Here is an 18,346-nt window from a genome sequence, read left to right on the forward strand (position 1 = left end):
TTCTCCCATGCATCCATCACATTCCATTTTCTTTTATATTCATTTGTCGTATCTTTTGTCCTTTGCTAAACTGTAACTTTTTTGAAAGCAGTAATTATTCCTTAAACAACAACACTTTGTATCCTTCCCCAGGAACCTACCAATGGTAGTTGCTTAATAAATAAAGTTGTGGAGTTCAATTTGTTGCTCAGCCATTCCATATGGCATGATATTGTGTGGAGGAAAAGAGATGTTGCAGGAAAAGGGAGTTTTAAGTCTTATCACAGCTTATACCTTCCTGATTAGAGTACAGTTTCGAGTTTAGTCAGCTTAAACTCCATTTTCCAGGTGAAGGGGATAACTCTTTGAGGAGAGTGAGAAGAGATCAGATGTAGAGAAAGAACCAAAGGGAAATGCAGTGGGGCTGTATTGTCTCTGAGGGTAATGTAAATTTGACTCAAATTTTGTATATACCTTAGAGCAGAGTCTCATTCTTGCCAAAACCCCAAACTAAGTTAAGTGTTAGGGTTTGCGGTTTCAATGAGTTTTGCAAGTTTCCTTGGCGTAATTCATGGTATGACATTGTTTCACTTATTGGCTTTGCTTTGGTTTCAAAAATACCTATTTCCTTACTTCTATATTTCATTGAAAAGTGCTTGGTTCCCTCCCTCCCCTGCCCCCAACCCTCTTCTGTGCTATTGAAAATGTTTGCATGTAGGAGTTTATTTGAGAAAGATTTCTATTTTCTCCTTTCAAATTATTTTCTACTGAAAGAGAATGTTCAGAGTTTCATTGTGTCTCAAATAGCTAGAATATTTACATTTTCCCTAGTATATTCATAAATTCTCCAGTATTTTCTGCATTTGTAACAGGTTTTTTTAAACCAGCAATATTGTGGCAGAGATTTTTTTCATGAACAGACCAAAGACACATTAATGTTTTTTTGCATGCCTGTTGCATCATATTTGTGTATCTATGTGTGTATATATGTGCAATATATCTGAAGGCCACATAGTTTAAGGCTATAATTCCAATAGGGCATTTTCAGTCGTCAGTCAGTTTTTATTTATGGGATTATCTATCCAGATTATTGGTGAAGAGCCCATTGAAATGAGTAGCCACCTCATCATTCCTCCAATGACTATCAGAAGTAGAGCCTTTTCTCTGGCAATCCTGAGTACTTCTGTCTTTATTGGGGACTTGGGACCCAATCACTTTACCTCAGACTACAGGTACTTTTCTTGAGTCTGTGATGGTGCAAATTTCATTCACATTTCAGAAATGTCTTGAATAAACTTTCTATTAACTCATCTTTGATGTGTTCACAAATTGACCCAATTTCAAAATCAGCGCTATTTTAACAAAGTTTGCTAATCATCAAGACTTTAGTGTTAGGAGTTTTAGATTGTGCATTGATGTTATTACATTCTTTAACATTACTTTCTGAAGGTGAATTTTCACCAAGCATATTCAAAAAGTCATTTTATCATTATTTATATACACATAGGGATTTCTACTATTATTATTTGAAGAAAAATCTTGATGGTTTACTAAATTTATTACCTATGTCTATTTAAAAAGGCAATAATGTTAAAGGTTGTATCTACTTTGGCAATAGAAGAAGAAAAGAGATTATGCTGATGAACTGGTACAAACTCAGAGGCAATGTCTTTGAAACCAAAAGTCCAGACTATGAGTCTATAGGGTGACATTAGAAATTTACTATGATTCATTTTTGTTGTTCTGAGTATGAAATTCTTTTCTCTAATTATAGTTCTATTACCTCTGACAGATTATCTACCACTGGTTTCCTTAATCTCCCTTTGAATTCTGTTATTCTCAATAATATTGGACATTATGATGACATTATTCCAGTGGCTGTCCACTATGATCTGTATACTGGAAGCTTTACATGAAACAGTTGGTTCTTCCATCTTTTCAATTTTTTTGTTACCCAGAATTTATAAGTACTTTACTTTTTTTTGTCTTCAAGTTTTTCTCATTCTGTCTGAGATGTGAATCTAGATTCAGTCTTTTCAATTACTGAGATACATTTGATTTCTCATTTGCTTCTTAGTGATATTTTTTTCCCTCAGATTCTTCATTTTCAGACCTCATCCTTTTCATCTCTAATTTTTTGGTACAAAAAGCTCAGTTTTATTCACTGGATTCAATGGAGCAATTCCAGGACCTCCATCCACCTTTAGCCCATTCAGAGATAGAATTCCCTTGTATTGATTGGATCATCGTTGGATACAGGGCAGCCAGTAGACAGAAAAAAAACAAAACCCAACGACAACCAGGATGGAAAGTCTCTTTCTGGGCATCAGAATTTCACCTATCATTCTCAGTATTGGTCAGTCAGCAAACATGCATTAAGGGCCTGCAATGTGCCAGGCACCGTATTTGGCATTAGGGATTCAAAGATCAAAGATGTTTCCTGACCTCAAGGAGATCACAACTAAGTTCCTGTTGCTACCCTTTCTGATTCTGGCCACTGCTAGACCTCAAACCCTGTTTACCTGCCTTCACTTTCTTGCTGCTTATCACTTACGGTAACCTTCCTACTAGTCTACCTCAAGAAAGCTTGTTTTTCCTCTTCTCTTAAGATAACTCTGGTTCTGGTCCCTTCCTCTTTATCTTGTTACTACCTAAGCTCCAAGGAGCCAGATTCTTTCAGCTAATCTCTTTCCTTTCTCTAGGTTCAAGTTTAGTTGCATGCACCAACTTATCGTCATTTGTTACCTACTTTAATTTTGTTTAAAACTCTCTTGGTTATTAATAAATGTTAATTGAACAACTCTCGCTGGGTTAAACATGGGAGCATAAAATTTTAATAGTCTATTCTTTACGCTTCTCTTTCCCATTGCTATATATTAAACTGATGTAGACTTAAGATATTACTTGTCTGTTTTTCTTTATGTATTCCTTTTGAAATAATAGAGATGGGGAAATAAAGTTGTTTATTCCTTAAAAATATGTCAACATATTCTACAAACATCGTAAAATAAAGTCAGAGCAAATTCTTTACTGCTGGTTATATTGGTCATTATCAGTTTCAGTCTGCTATGGTATGACTATGAAATAATGAAGTGTGTTTACACAGACTTACAACTTATATATATGGATAAGTATTTTGGGGGCAACTAGGTGTTATAAAGGATAGGGTACTGAGCCTGGAGTCAGGAAGATCTGAGTTCAAATCCAGCCTGTGACTCTTACTGGCTGTGAAACCCTGAGCAAGTTGCTTAACCCTGTTTGCCTTAGTTTCCTCATCTATAAAACAAGCTAGAGAGGGAAATGGCAAACCACTCCAATATCTTTGTCAAGAAAACCTCAAATGGGATCACAAAGAGATGAATATGACTGAAACAACTGAATGATAATCAAAAAATGTCTTTTGTCTCAAAATAATCACCTTTTGAAGCTATGCATTGATTCTAAAGATACTACTGTTACTTAAGATATCTTTTAAACTCTTTTTTTTGGAAAATACCTTTAGAGTTTATAGCCTATTTTTAAACTAGACTCAGTGATGATATATCTATACCTTCTGTATGGGGTTCAGGTGGTTAAACTGCCAGAAATTATTCAAAGCAAATTATGGTGTATTATTAAAGAAACAAGCACATTTCAGTGTGCCCTTTGAGCAGGAGCACGGTCATAGTGAAGAGGCATGGTCTAGTTAGTGATAAGAATGCTGGAGTCAGAAGACAGTAGATTCAAGTCTTAGCTTTTCCAGATTACTTCCTGTATGCCTTTAGGCAAGACCCTTCAACATTCCAAGCTAGTTTTCTCATTTCTAAAATGGGGGTCCAATGTGAGCCTGAGCTATATCAAAAGGATTTTTTTCTTTTGGGTGGGGAGGGTCAAATGAGTCACCTCATATGAAAGCACCATGTAAGCTGTAAAATACCATCCAAGTGCCGGGTAGTTTTATCATTATCACTTCACAGAATCTCTGAAGAGTTTCAGAATCTCAGCATAATGATTAAGCCTGATTGACTTTTTGACACTTGGGGAAGAATTCTGCTGCAACAACACCACCGATGTCAAAGAAACAGTTCAGCATTGTTGTTACTTGTGACTTTTGACATAAAATCATCAGTCTCGGGAGTGTTAGAAGTTTCCACAAGAAAATTAATCCCATTACTTTATAATCATCATACCTGTACATCTAAGTGTGTGACTTTGATGGGTCCAAGTAGAAAATGACTTAAGGAATTTTACTTATGTTTTGAAGTTAAGCCAGAAAAAAATGTGAAGAAAAAGTTTCTCCACCTTTCTTTTTTAGTGTGTGTGTGTGCGCATGCGTGTGCGTGTGTGTGTGTGTGTGTGTGCGTGTGTGTGTGTGTGTGTGTGTGCGCGTGTGTGGTAATTTACTTTCTTCTTACCCTAAATGGAGGCTTGGCCTGCTTCTTCTCCTCACCCTATATCTGGAGGGATTCTCTAACTTGTTGTTGATCAGTTATGTCTGATTTTTTGGGACCCTATTTGGGGTTTTCTTGGCAAAGATATGGAGTGGTTTTCCATTTCCTTCTCCAGTTTATTTTACAGATGAGAAAATTGAGAACTTAGTGACTTGCCCAGGGTCACCCAGCTTGTAAGTGTCCGAGGCTGGATTTGATCTCAGGAGGAAGTTGTCTTTCTGGATCCAGGTTGGGCAGTCTATCCACTGCACCACCTAACTACCCTGATTCTTTAGCTAATCTTCCCTTAATCACTGCTATGACATTACACTTCTCTGTTACCCACTCTACACATTGGTGGATTTGGGATATAGTTGAGGAGAGTGTAGGGGGCCAGAGTTAATATATAGTTGTAACCTCCCCACTTCCTTTGCCTCTGGAGATTTAATTAGCCAAAATCAGTTAAATCAATTAACTGAGATTGTTTTTTAGCCTAAAGGCAATCAAATGATCTCTTAGGTTCACTTGATCCCTTCCTCTACTGCTTTTGTGAAGCTAATATTAAATGAACATTTAAGAGTACAATCACAATTACTGATCCCCTAGTTAGGAAAATTCCTGACATCCTGACGGAGGTTTGGCCCTTTGCCTTAATTTAGATTTATGTTTAGAGCTAGCTAACTCCTGGCCTCTTTATGGTTGAGGCAAAATTCAAGTTGCCGGAAACATTTGGGTAAAAAACCAAACAGAATATATTCTAGTATTGGTTAATAGACTGGAACCAGGAAAGGAAATTGGGGAATGAGCCGACTTTGTTCTTGTACTTTCCCTCAGTCCTTGAAGATGTGAATACTTCAGCTCAAGTCTACTGCCCTGAGAAGCCTGTCAGACTGGTGGCTTTTCTCATTCGCTCTCTTTGCCACAACTTGGCCCTATTCTCTGACTCTCCCTCCTTTCTTTCTTCCTCTTTCCATTTCTTTTCTCCATATTCCTCTCTGTAGAGATTTAAAACTACTGCAGTAGCAGAAAAACTCCCTCAATTTCTGACTCTGTATTAACTTCCTCTCTTCCTAAATTGAGACGAAAATAACTCCTAGTTAGTGATTTTGACTTAGGCTCCCTTGCAAAGAAAAAGGCCAGTCTGACCCTTGCCAGATGAATGGTTATATCATAAGCATCTAGGACTAAAGCAAAGCAGCCATGGCTAAACCAGATCCAGTCCATGATCAGAGACTTCAGACACCATACCTTTAACCTCCCAGGACCCTGCCCAGGACCAGAGTTTCATTCTCTAGATCTCTTACCATAAGGACTTCATCTAAGAGTAGGACCTCTGACACTGGTCCTGCTTTCCTTTCTTTGAGAGTTTGAGAGTTAACTAAGAGATGTTCCCTTGAGACATCCATTATAAGGCCCTTGAGGATGGGAATGAATCCCAGTCAAATGGTCTTATACATTTGGTTTTATGGATCAAGAACCTCTGCTGATCCCTGATTCAGACTGACTGACTAGGCAAAATCTTCTTTTCTTAACATTTCATCCCTACCACTCTCTGTGTCTAAACTTTCAGGTCTCTATTCTACTTTGTCTCTTCCATTGTTTCATTTCTATATTAATGAATTTCCTATTATCTTAGCCCTGTTCCTTTCTTGCATTCATGGGCACTGAGCTACCCCTAAAACACCACTAGATTCCTGAGCACCCATTCTAGTTATATTTTCTGTCATGCTCCCCAACAAATTGAGGTCATAAGAGAACAAAAAGTAACTGAACTCTTTATTCTTTACTACCATTTCCAGACCTTTGCAGTGAATCCTTCACTCATCAAACTCTCCTTTGAAGTTATCTCTTAAACGAGGCCACTTTCTGCCTCATTTCTTATCTAACGTTAAATCTCTGAATAGGTATTGTTTCAGGCAATCTGAGACCTGGGAAAGACCTTAGCTTAAAAAGGCCAAGGTCTTCCCCTGCATCTGGGGTCATCTCCAGTCCTCTTGACCTATGTCTTGCTACTGGACTCAGATGACTCTGGAGGAGAGAATGAGGCTGGTGACTTTACACAGGCCTGCCTCACTTAAATCCAATTCACTTGCAAGTCAAGACATCACCTTCCTGATGTCACTGGTCCTCTTTGGGAACAAAGGAGGAACACCTACATCATCATCTAAATCTATCATCCTTTTTAGATATTAGCAGCAATTATCTACTATCTCTGAGTATATTCTTTCCTTCTCAAAGAGTTTACTACCTGACTTGATGTCTTCCTTCTATCTCAATCCTTTGCCCTCATCTTTAGGAACTTGATGTACCCTCAGATACTGTGGCTCTGCTGCACATCCATCACCTCCACTCCTATGATCTCTGCCTCATCCATATGTAGGCATGGTTATCACTCACACGTGTTCCATCTTCATGTCCCAGGGCTTTTAAATTCTTCCAGACTACAATTTCTTCTCTTCCCACACTGCCTAAATATATTTTGTATCCTCCACGTGATCTGCAGTTACTCCATACTTCCCCACTCTCTCAGGCCATCACCCTTGCTCCATCTTATTTCTTGACACCATAGTTAATAAGATCAATTATGCACTGATCAGCTCATGAATTCTTAGTTCCTTGGTTCTACTTCTACTTTTGTGTTGCCAGATCTAAATTCCGAACCACCTTCATTTTCTGTTCCTATGATCATGCTGCTATATAGTGCCAGAGTAAATCACATAACCATGCCAACCTGGACTGCTACAAGTTGGTTCATCTTGACTGGACTTTCTCTTCTTTGTGGCAATCCTTTTATTCTTTAGTTGGCTCTCATACTTCTTGTATGGTTGTTTCAAATCTCTGCTTCTCTCTTTGAGTGTCTTTCTTCAGGCTTAAAATAGGGCAGATAGACTTTTAGTCTATCTTCCAACTTTAAAAGGCAATAATCCTATATAACTCAAGCATTTATTTAATGCCATCTCTATTTTATATATTGCTTCAGAATTTCTCCCTCATTCAGCAATGCTCAGGACTTTGGCTATATGACGATGCAGAAATTGCCTTTTCAGCCAGCTGGCATGACAGGAGTTGGAAGTCACATCTTTTATAGATAGACCTACAATATACTCCGTGTCATCTGCATGACTATGCAGTATGTATCTGTTCTAAATCAGGAGGAAGTTTTTCCTCTACATGCTGATGTCTCTCTACTACGTTTTGATGGGCCATACCCACCCAAATCTTGTTAAATTATAATGTAACTGAAGTATTCTGCTGAGCTCATATTTCATACCTTATTATAATGTGGAATTGCCGGCAGGTCAGGAGGAGTAGCTAGGTGGTGCATAGAGTTCAGGGCCTGGAGTCAGGAAGAATCATTTTCCTCAGTTCAAACCTGGGCTCCGACACTTAACTGACTCTGTGATCCTGTGTAAATCATTAACCCTGTTTATCTCAGTTTCCTTATTCCTGTTACTTCTCCAGCTGCTGCAGCATCTTTGCAAAGCAAACCCCAAATGGGGTCACAGAGAGTCAGACACAACTGAAAAATGACTGAAAAACAACAAATTTTGACAAGTCCTCCCAAGCCACAGAGATTTCAAGTAATAGCCCAATGATGGATAATTCTGTCTGTTATCCAAGAATTTGCAGAAATAAGTTGTGAGAGGTTTATTATTGCCTTAGATTTGGCCATGAGGTGATGAATTTCTTTAACTATGGAGGTGGGGTTTAATTTGTGTAGATATGAAGTGAGTACTCATAGCAGTGGTATTATTTACCTATGAAGTATCTGGCACAATTGTACTCATAACTTAAGTGATCATTGGTAGATTTTTTATAGAGACTGCCATTTAAAATATATGTGTTTGTATATGTATATATGTAATGTATATGTTTAACATATATTTAAAATGGTAGTCCCTGGAAAATATATTAAAATATATGAAATGACTACATGAAAATAAATATACACACATATATACATGTATATACACACATATGTGTGTGTGTGTGTGTGTGTATTCTTTTGGAATATGATCTGTTTGTGAGTTGGTGGTAGAATCAAGTATTGAGAGGTGCATTATAGACAAAAAAAGGTAGTAGGAGATGTCTTATCTATTATTTATTTGTCTATTATTTATCTACACATAGACTTTTAGCAGTCTTCAGTTGTACTTGAAATATGACATTTTCTCATTCAGTATGGTGATTCACAATGGTGCCTTTTCATTGTCAGATATATTTTTTCAGCATGATTAGAGCAATTTTTCTGAAGACTGGACAGAATTAGACTTCCTATAGAAGTCTTTTTAAAATTAAATCCGTTTTTCATGTCAATAACTTTCTACTATTATTTTCCTATCTCCTTTACAGTACCTATGTATTGGAATTGGCAGTACCTACGTAGGGATAGAACGGAGGCTTGTCTCCTATTTTCTGTCGTGGACCTCATTGCTAGTCTGATGAAGCCTATGGACTCCTCAGAATAATATTTGTTGTCTACATTCATAATGGAAGGAAATCTAAAATTTAGTTAGAAGTTAGTGAAAAAAAAAGATGTAATTATTTTCTCCTGTCCACAATCACAGCCCCACTGAAATCATCCATGAACTCCCTGGTTGTCTGTGGACCCTGCCTTTAAGAACCCCTGGTCCAGAGGATGATGCACCAGGCACTATAGTTTCTATAATGACTGGGCTCTTCACTATTCTACCAGAATTCTCTCCTTGTCACACCCCTTGCTTCTGATGGGCCTTGCCCGTTTATTCTTAATGAAGAACTTGCACAGAGAAACAGAACTTTGTACTTTTTAAAACCATATCTACAGTTTTCAGTGGGAAAAAAAGGACACGTCCCCATTTTGAATTTTCCCCCATTCTCTTCTCTTCTTTACTTTATATCCTGGAAGCTACAGAAGTCTGATCTCTGCTTTTTGTTCCAGTAGTTGAAGATCAGATGACGAGCATAGTGCCTTACTGTGGAGAAGCCTTAAGACTAACATGAAACTTCTGAAGCACATGTTGACTTTACTTATATCTCTCACATAGAATGAAAATGTTACCACCCTCTTGCAGTCCAAGGGTTAAATGTACTTACTTAGCTTCCTAAGTGTGGATCGCTTCAAAACTTCATTTCCATTAAAAATCTTAAAGACATGAATGGAGAGTGTCAAAATTTGCTAAATATTTTACAAAATGTTCATTTACTCTGCTCCCAATAAATTGACAGTTTTTTTTCTTTTAATATATCAGCTAAACTGGTGTTTACCGGTGGGTCTAGGGAGTAACTGTTAATATTTTAAAGTCTATATCACTATATTATCATGTATATGTTTTATAAAAGCAGAAATGTCTCTCATTATCATCTGTCCATCTTTCAGTCTTCATCCAATTTGAATTACACGTACAGAGTGCTGAAAAAGTGTTCACACATAGTTAGTTACATCCCAGCTGGATTCTCTTTATTCTAGCTCTGTGGTTCCAGGCTTAAGCCTCTAATCCCAGATGCCAAAAAATTGACACCTCAGTTAGAGGGCTGACAAGGTTAGGACTGGTTAGTAGGCTAGGGACTCTGAGGCCAGATTTGGGGAAATAGAAGTAGTGAAGGACTAAGAAAGATTTGTCATAGGAATCACTGTCTATAATAATCTATAAGATAATGCTTTCCTTTCCAATCTTTTTTCAGTTTATTTGATCTGAGGAAAAAAATATATTACTTAAAATGTGTTTAGTGAAAAGAATTACTTTCTTGATCTGTGTATTAGGACTGGAGGATCTAAAGATCATAGAGTTATCCTGCAGTTAATTTTTCTTTCAGCTCAGGAGCTCAAGATGAGTTGATTTTCTGTTATGATCACCATAAGCCATTATTTCCTTCTTTTCTAGAGGACTGTGTCTGAGAATGTATCCCATTGTGAGAGCTGATGATTGGCATGAAGAGAACTTTGTTGTCATGGTTGTAGTTTTTGAAAAAAGTGAACAAAATGAGATCTTCTAAACCAAAGGTTTTCTCAATGTGGCTAATTAAAGGCATTTGAAGAAGACATTTGGATTATGGGAAAATGATGATATCCTACTGTGACATTTATTTCATTGTGCTTCTCCTCAAGAATCTTTGTAATTGTATGTCTACTTAAATATCTTATTCTACCCTAGAGTAATGACATCAGGACCTCCAGACCATTTCACTTAATTTATCTAACTGGTATATTGTATAAAAGCTTTATAAATGAAATATTCTTTAATAATGAATGTGTATTATTTCTTTGTCTTTAGGCACAAGTTCCTTGTAATTACTTAGGTAACCTTAATACAAGTCTAGAAGGAAGATGGGTCAGGAGTCAATTTCTTGGTTATGGTATTGTGTTCGAAGGATGAATTATCTTGCTAATCCTTTTGTTTCATGTTATCTGAGTGCAGCACAGAAAGACAAGAAAGAATTGTCATTGTTTTCCAGTAGCATCTTCATTGTCCTTTGCCATTCCTTAGACAATTTCCTCTAAGAGTTATGTTGAAGTAGAATTGAGAAATGAATTGGAAAGAAAAACATTAAAGATATTTGGTGTTGAAATGGAGATGGTGATCTAGCAATGTGGTATCAAACTCAAATAGACATATTGTCCACTAAACCATATATAAGGATCCATGCAGGGTACATATGTTCTATTGTTTTGTTGTTAAATATTTTTCAATTACATTTTAATCTGGTTAGGGAGTGTGTTTGACACCTCTGACCTAGTATACTCTAGATTAAAAGTCTGAGCAGCAAATTGCAGCAAATCTTTTGGACATACTTGGACACTTCTTTTGATTTACCCAATTACTTTATTTTAGGTTTTTGCCAAATTGATTTGCCTTCAAGCCCTGAGGCTTTCTTATTGCCTACTTCTTGCTTCTTTCTTTTGTCCCTGATGTATCTTGAACTCTGTCAATATATAGGATCTTCTCTTCCAAATTAGACATTATTTTCTATTAGCCCTTTACAGAATCTGTTGCAGTGGCCACATATGGCCCAGTCCCACTACTAATACTCATAGAAGCTGTGACTTTCTCCATTTTCAACCTAGGTTAGTTTACTCATCCTTGGGCAGTCTGGTGGCCCGTCATTCCTAGGGTTCACCATCTTGGAGCTGAATTTAACATGGATGCCTGATGATGTTAGTCTGCTTTAGAACTAGCACACTCAAGAGGTCCATGAGTTTCAGCATTCCCACTAGTAGGGATTACAAGTCTTGTGCCACCAAGCCCAAATTGGAATCTGTTTCAGTGTTTCAGGTTCCTGATTATCTTGGTCCTCCTTGGGGCAATAGTATATCTTAGAGGTGAAAACAGTAAAAAAAAAATTTGCTGTGACAGTGTTTCTCCTCTAACACTCCAGAGTTTCCTAAGCTGTTGAATTTAGTAAATTTTTTAATGGAACAGAAGGATCTGTACTTTTCATGCTGCTGTTACTACTTTGTTACTTAGTTAAGGTTTTTGAATCATCTTTAAAATTAAGATTCCTTTTTTACTCAATTTTGATCCCTTGGAGATAGGAACTCTTAGAGAGAAAATATTATCCCAGTTTTATGTGTGAATTATGACAACCCTTATTATCTGGATAGCTCAGATTTTCCCATCCTTTTTTTGAGATTGTAGAATGAATGAATGAATGGAATTTCTGTTACAAATGTGTAAAATTTCAAAACTGCTACTATAGTCCATTCCTTTTTTATTCTTTCTGTGCTTTTTCATAGGGAAAGAGGAAGCTTCCAGTGAAGATGGCTGTATGAAAGTTCACAGAGGAGCCCAACTCTCCAACTTTTATCCCAACATTGATCTATAAAGAGTACCAGATTGAACAAAGACCAAGAAATCTAAACAAATTCATCAGGAAGTTCCTTCATTCAGCTCAGGAATACACATAAAGTTACTGCTAGAGAAGCCAACATGAGCACAGGTAAACAGGACAAAACCTTTGCTAGTGTCTTGAACAGAGAAGTCCATGACTACTCCCTGACTGAAAAAGCCCTAAGAAGGATGGAAGTCAGTAGCAGCACTACTGCCTGAGAAACCCAAGGTTAATAGAAAAACATATGCAATACCCTTGTTGGTGATAGCCAACAAGAGAACCCTGACCAGAGACATTGAATCCTGTCAATGTTTTGAGTACAGATACTTTATGGGAAAATGGAAGTCAGTGGCAGAAATTCAGAAAAGCAAGGTCAAGACCAACCAGCACAATTCAAGAATCTGTGAAGGGTTGTGTCTGGCTCTAGAACAGTCTTAAAACTGGAACTGAGTCTGGAGACATGAATAAATAGAAAAAAGATATTGAACAATATGAAGAGATGTTGTGGGTCAAGAGATGCCCAGAATAAAATAATAATGCCATAAAAACTACAAGTGAAGTCTCAGAGGGTGGAAAAAAGAACATAGCCACAAGGACTACAAGAATACCTAGAAGTGAACAAAGAGATTTTTTTTAAAGAACTCTGGAGGAAAGAATTGGAATGGGAATATTTTAAAATATTAAGTAGAAAACCTTACCTGAATGGTGGAATCTCAGAAAGTTGGAATGGACCAACCAGAACTCAATGACTACATAAAAAAATGAAAATTATTAGGAAATCAAAAGATTAGGAAAAGAAGATTACAATTGACCTGGAAAATAGGCTCCAAGGAAAGTCAAGTTGAAAATTATTGTAATCCCTGAAAACTGTGACAAAAAAATTAAGCCTTATATTGTATTTCCAGAAATCACAGATTAAAACTGCCTAGATTTTATAAGTGAATGAAAAACAAAATGGAATAAAGTCAGGAAGATCTCTGACCTCAAGGTGTTATAAAATTCTACCATATCTATGCCACATTTCATAAAACCCAGAATTTTCCACTTGGAAGGAGCATTAGTGACCATTTACAGTAATTCTACCCAAACATGAAAGGATTCCCCCTAAAACATATCAGACAAGTGGTCATGGAGTTGATTCTTGATGATCTCCAAGGAAGAGAAACCTTCCACCCTCCAGTGCATCTGGTTTTATTTATAGACTATAACTCCCGTTCAAGGAGTGTTTTTCCTCTGGCATTATATCTCTTTGCAACTTCTCCTCATTGTTATTGGTTCTACCCTCTGAGGTCAAATAGAAAAATAAGTGCAACATCATCTGGAGAGTTAAAGGAGCACTGATAACTGGGGAAGACTTCTATGGAATTAAACCTTAGAGAAACTAAGGATTCTAAGAGGTAGAGATCAGACAATATAAAGGCACACAGATGGAAGATGGAGTGCCCAGTTCAAAACGAACAATTTTGCTGTCTGGATTGTAGAGTGGGTAAAGGGGAATAGGTTGAAATATCTAGAAAGGGAACTGAAACTAGGGTATGTGGGAATTTAGATGGCAAAGTGATGCATTTGTGTTTTTATCCTAGAGGTAATAGAATGTCAATGAGCATGAAAGTGATATGATCAGGAAGATTTTTTTGACAGCTATATGCAATATGGATTGGAGAGGGGAGACTAAAAGCTGTGAGAGTCCAATTAAAAGGCTGGTGTAATGGTCCAGGCAAAAAGTGATGAGGTATAAACTAGGGTAGTGGCACTGTGAGAAGAAGGAAGGGGTCAAATGTGAAAGAGTTTGTGGAAGTAAAACTGAAAACAGTCAACATTTGGATGGCTATAGGAGATGAGAATAATTGAAGAGTTGAAGATGACTCTGAGTTTGTGAACCTGGGTGACAGGTGGAAGGTAGCACCCTTGACAGACACAAAGGGCCATTTAGAGAAGGAATGTCTTTGACGGAAAATATATGTTCTGTTTTAGATTATTTGAGATTATGATCTGAATGGGTCGACTAATTTGAAATGTCCAGCGGGCAGTTGGTACTGTGGGACTGAATCTCAGAAAAGTGATTAGAACCAGGTTATATAGATTTTGGAATCATCTGCATTGGAATGACAATTTAACCATTGGGAGGTAATGTGGTCATGATAAAGAAACTGCAGAGAAAGAAAAGGACCAAGATAGAAACTTAAGGGGCATTCACTATTAGGGGTCTTGATATAGATAATGATTCAGCAAAGGAGCCTAAGAAGGAGTAGTCAAAAAGGTAAGGGGAAGAACAGGAGAAAGCATTATTAAAACAAACCTAGAGATGACATAGTATCTGGGGGGGAAAGTGTTTAAGAATGTCAAATCCTGCAACTTTTGGTCAAGGAGGATGTGGACAGAGAAAAAAGCCCAAAAGACTTTAAAATATCATTATATATTAAATAAAGCAAATCTTATAGCAAGAAAGAGTGCTAGAAATTTTTAGTTGCTGCATGTAATGATGTAAAGATATGGTACATTTCATCATGCTGGCTTCCCTGTAATTAATCCAAATTAAATGAAATTTTACTACTGAAGAGCAATCTGCAATTCGTGTTCTCTTTGGCAGTGAGTGTGTCAATTATGCATCTATGTTGGTTACATGTTAATGCTGCCTGAACTGAATGGTGAGAAGCAGTGTGAGCACAGTTTGGAATTTTCATGTTGTTCACTTAATTTTGGACTTCAATTTCTGGAAGCAGTCTTTGTCTTTCATGCAGTTTGGTCCCTGACCTTCTGTAACACTTGGAGTCAAGCCATACTGTCTTTGTTTACTGTAAAGAGCATGGAAAAGCTGACTTCCTGACAGTGTGGCTTGAGTCTAAGGTCAAACTATTCACAGGTGAACAAACACAGTCTTTCCACCTTAAAATGGCCATTTGGCCCTTGTAAAATGGACCTGGGCCATAATCCTGGGTAGCAGGGGGAGGTGAGATCAGTAATTTGCCAAATAACAGCGATTAGTCACTCTGTCAGCCTTCTCACGAAAATCAACAAACAAAAAAAACACTCATCCTAATCCTGAATTTATTCTTGGGGATAAAAATTTATTGCATACCATTTTTAGTCATCTAACAACCTACTAATTAAGTGCATAGATCTGCAAAATATCACCATGCTACTACTGTTTTTCAGGATTATAACGTTAAGGTACATGTGTTCATATTTTTGGTTTTATGATTCTTAATCACACGAATGTAATTTTCACATTTTCCATGGCATTTTCCCTACAAAGTGACATCCAAAGAAGCTTAACTGAGATTTCCCCACAAATGGGTATACACATTATCCATATCTCTTTCTAAAAAGAGCTTCCTCATTTCAAAGCATACCATTTGGTGCTTTGTTTTAGACCAGTCCACTTAGCATGATATCAATCACTTTTGAAATCTCCCAATCTTGAAACCAAGGTTATTTGAAATAGCATAAGAATAATAAGGAGGAATGACTGACCCAAAGTAAATTTGAATAGAATTATATTTCCAAAACGGAACTGTATGATTATTTTCTATATCTATATGATGAGCTTTTTTTTTTTCACATTAAGTTTAAACATGTTCTTGAATGCCCTAGCTCTCCTAAAACTACCGCTTGAGCTTTTCTCTGGCCAGTGATGATTTACCTGCTATTCACTAAGATATATTTGGACATTAAAAGCTCAGTTATTTTACTGCTTCTGAGAAAGGTTATTAAAAGGTTTTTAGCTTTAATGTGAGGTAATAGCCTCTCTTCCTTACTTCGAAATCCAATATGTCATATTCACCTTCATTAGCAAGAATGCTCAGGAAATGGGGGTGGGGTCTTATTTAAGTTTCTGGTTACCAGAGTTTATGCTTGGCAAACCGCTTAATTTTGACCCTCAAAATAAAAAAAAAACCCTAAAATACTGGAACATTTTACAGCCTTAGTAAAATGAATCATATCAAACAGAATTCAGCATTCTTTATAATTTAAGATCTTTCAATTTTTCAGGAACATTATTCTGATGCTCAGGTTTCATTCTGTTTTCATAGGTCTACCCCTTCCCATTCACACTATCACTGCGTTTGTTAATAATCTTATTGGAGAAAAAGATGTATGTACATGAAATAATTGGTGAACACTGCAATAAATAGTTTTGGAAAGTAGTAAATGGAGTATCGTAAATTGAAATAGTGTATAATACAGAAAATAAATTCTGTGGAGAGTTAGAAAGGGGAGAAATCACTGCTACAATTACTAACAAAGGGTGCATTAGGGAGGTGTAACTTGAGATAGGCTTTGAAAGATTGGCTAGATATGAGTAGGTGAAAAGGACTAGGTAGGGAAACCAGTTAAGTGATTTTTCTTTAATAACCAACATATGGGCCCAGAAGAGGAATGTGGCTGTGACAATTATAAAACTTAGATATATTGTGAAGGAAAGATCAAGAGGACTTGGTGAAAGATTTGAGATGAGATGTAGGAAGGGGAAAGATTCCATCGCATGGGAAAGGCTCCTAGGTTTTCAAGCCTACGAGCCAAAAAGAATTGTAGTGCCATTAACAGTAATGGGAAAATTGTGAGGGGGGCTTAGGTCAGGAGGAAAGGTGAATGATGTCCCTTACTATCCTCAATGGCTCTGGAACACAATTATACCCCTATGTAACCATAGACATAGATTGGTCAGTTGAAACTGTAAGAAGAGATGAGCTCTCACTGTAAGGAGTGTATGTAGAGAGAGAAGAAAAAGAGTCAAGCCTTGGTGGGGGGAAGGGAAGCATTCACAATTTAGAAATGGGAGGAGGAAAAATAATAATTTACAGATAATTTTTAGGATCATCATTAAAAATATTTGTGAATATTGTTTCATGAACTTAATGAAACATAATTTCATTATATGCCGCCTAATGGTTATATACCTAAGTCTTGCCAGTTCAGTAGCACTACGTAAAGGTTTGCAACAATTACAAGCTGTTCCAGCGGTCATAGGTACTTAGAGAACCAAACAACAGAGAGCAAATAAAATGTAAGTGCGAGAGGAGACAGTAGGCATGTATTCAGAAAGCTCCTACTCTGTGCAGGGCTTCATGCTAGTTTCTGGATATAAAAAGACAAAAGAAGTCAGTACTAGACTTTAATGAGCTTCCATCCTGCTGGAGGTGAAGAATAACATGTATGGACATGTAAGTATAAAGTAAGACAGTGGAAATCCAGAGCATTAAACTCTGTGTGTGTGTATGTGCGTGTGGGTGTGTGCATGTGTGTGCGTGTCTGTGTGGGTGTGGGTGTGCTCAGGCACACACACAAATCAGGAAAGTTCTTTTGTAGCAAGTGACACATGAGCTATGTTGTAGTGAAAGAAACTAGGAATTCTGAGGCATGGAGGTGAACATCTGAGGAGAAGGTATGGAGAGAACACTGGGGCAGGCATGGAGATAGGGGAAAAAAGTGTGCTGTACAGGGAACATCTAGTAAGGCAGTTTGACAAATAGAGATTACATAAAAGGAACTAACATGAAATAATACTAAGAAAATGCACAACAGGGGCCAAATTATGTAGAATTGAAGATTTCTTTAGCCAATACGGAATCAGTTTTGAATTGATGGTGACATGAAGAAATCTGTGTGAGAATCTAGAGATGGCAAACCCAGGAAGAAACTGAGGTCAAAGAGGCTGGTGCAATAATCTTAGGAGAGAGGTTATTTGGGCCTGACCTAGTATTGTGTCTGAGAGAGTGGAGAGAGAAAGGGATAGATAGAAGTGATATTGTAAAAATAGAATAGACAATACTTGGTGATTGATGGGATATGTGAGAGTCAGAGAGACTGACGAGTCATGGACGAGTCAAGTTTATCTCTAGAAGACTTGGGGTGCCCTCAGAAGAAAGTAGGAAGTTTGAAAAGAGGATGGGGTTGGGAGAGAAGACAATAAATGCCATTTTGAATAGACCAAGTTTGAAATGTTTACAAGATGCCTCAGGTAGGAATGTTCAGCAGATAACTGATAGTTCAAGATATCAAAGTTGGATATTCAGATTTGGATATTTGTATATTATATCTAGTGAGTGTACATGTTTTCTTTAGCCTGTTAACTGTATAAGCCTTATCTTTAAAAGACTTGCTGTTTCACAAGAAGGTTGGAAATGAAGCAATTTTCGCTTTTAGTT

The 18,346-nt window shown here is 37.1% G+C and overlaps 1 long non-coding RNA gene across 25 annotated transcripts in view; it reads left to right on the forward strand.

Annotated features, from left to right (window-relative positions):
• The window catches only part of LOC140500898 (uncharacterized), a 520,520-nt gene extending 505,765 nt beyond the window's left edge, over window positions 1-14,755 (forward strand). For all 25 annotated transcript variants that reach the window (XR_011965958.1, XR_011965946.1, XR_011965955.1 and 22 more), the window contains one exon: window positions 12,103-14,755. This is a non-coding gene — a long non-coding RNA (uncharacterized lncRNA). The remainder of the gene's footprint in view (window positions 1-12,102) is intronic.
• Window positions 14,756-18,346: the final 3,591 nt, after the last annotated feature.

This window comes from Notamacropus eugenii, chromosome 4, assembly GCF_028372415.1.
Source record: "Notamacropus eugenii isolate mMacEug1 chromosome 4, mMacEug1.pri_v2, whole genome shotgun sequence".
In the NCBI taxonomy this organism is placed as follows: domain Eukaryota; kingdom Metazoa; phylum Chordata; class Mammalia; order Diprotodontia; family Macropodidae; genus Notamacropus; species Notamacropus eugenii.